Source organism: Myotis davidii, unplaced genomic scaffold (genome assembly GCF_000327345.1).
Source record: "Myotis davidii unplaced genomic scaffold, ASM32734v1 scaffold84, whole genome shotgun sequence".
Taxonomy (NCBI): Eukaryota; Metazoa; Chordata; class Mammalia; order Chiroptera; family Vespertilionidae; genus Myotis; species Myotis davidii.
The window spans coordinates 630981-632028 of record NW_006295735.1 but is presented as its reverse complement, the minus strand read 5'-3'; positions in this window follow the sequence as shown (position 1 = coordinate 632028).

The window sequence follows — 1048 nt, the reverse complement described above, 5'->3', positions numbered from 1 at the left end:
GGGGGCTGGCTGGTTTTCCCTGAAGGGTGTCCTGGATCAGGCTGGGGGTCCTGCTGGGGTGCCTGGCCAGCCTGGGTGAGGGGCTGATGGCTCTTTGCAGGCTGGCCAAGGCTAACCCCCCAGCGTGGACCCTCACCCTATGGGGGTGTGGCCAGCCTGGGTGAGGGGCCGAGGGCTGTTTGCAGGCTGGCCACAGCTCCTTCAGGGTGGAGGTCTCCGCTGGGGTGCCTGGCCAGCCTGGGTGAGGGGCTGATGGCCGTTTTCAGGCCACCACAGCCACAGGCTGGAAGCAGGTATTTGGGATTTATTTATGTTCTATAATTGAAACTTTCTAGCCTTAAACAGGGCTCAGGGCTGGCAGGGCAGGCAGGAAGCTTGGCTTCCCCCATTGCCGGGGTTCAGAAAACAGTTAAGACAAAAGCTACTCACTGTCTCTGTAATGATTTACTAAGGTAACACAAACTATAATTTTTAACATTTTCCTAGCGCAGTAGGTGGTCTATGAAGCATCACTAACAAGAACAGGTCATCTGGAAGATCATCTGGTCTAGTTAGCATATTATGCTTTTATTATTATAGACTAGAGAACCCATGCACAAAATTCATGCACTGACAGGAGGGACGTGGTGTCCCACAACCTGGCCAGCGCCTTCTCACAATCCAGGGAGTGGGACTAAGCCGTCAGTGAGACAACCCTAACACTGCCACAGAGGCTGAGAGTCTCTTGCCACCGCCGCAGCACTGCTAGCCGTGAGCCCGGCTTCTGGCTGAGCGGCACTCCCCCTGTGGGAGCGCACTGACCAGCAGAGGGCAGCTCCTGAGTTGAGTGTCTGCCCCCTGGTGGTCAGCGCACAGCATAGTGACCAGTCATTCCACCATTCAGTCATTTACATTTTAGCCTTTCATTATATAGGATACGCTGTACATGAGGCCCCTTTGAACCATAAGAAATGCAAAAAATTCGCTGTTAACTCATTCTGGAATTGTCCCCACTTAAAATCAAATTGCCCCCCTGCCCCCAACCCCTTGGGGCGTGTGCTGCACCTTA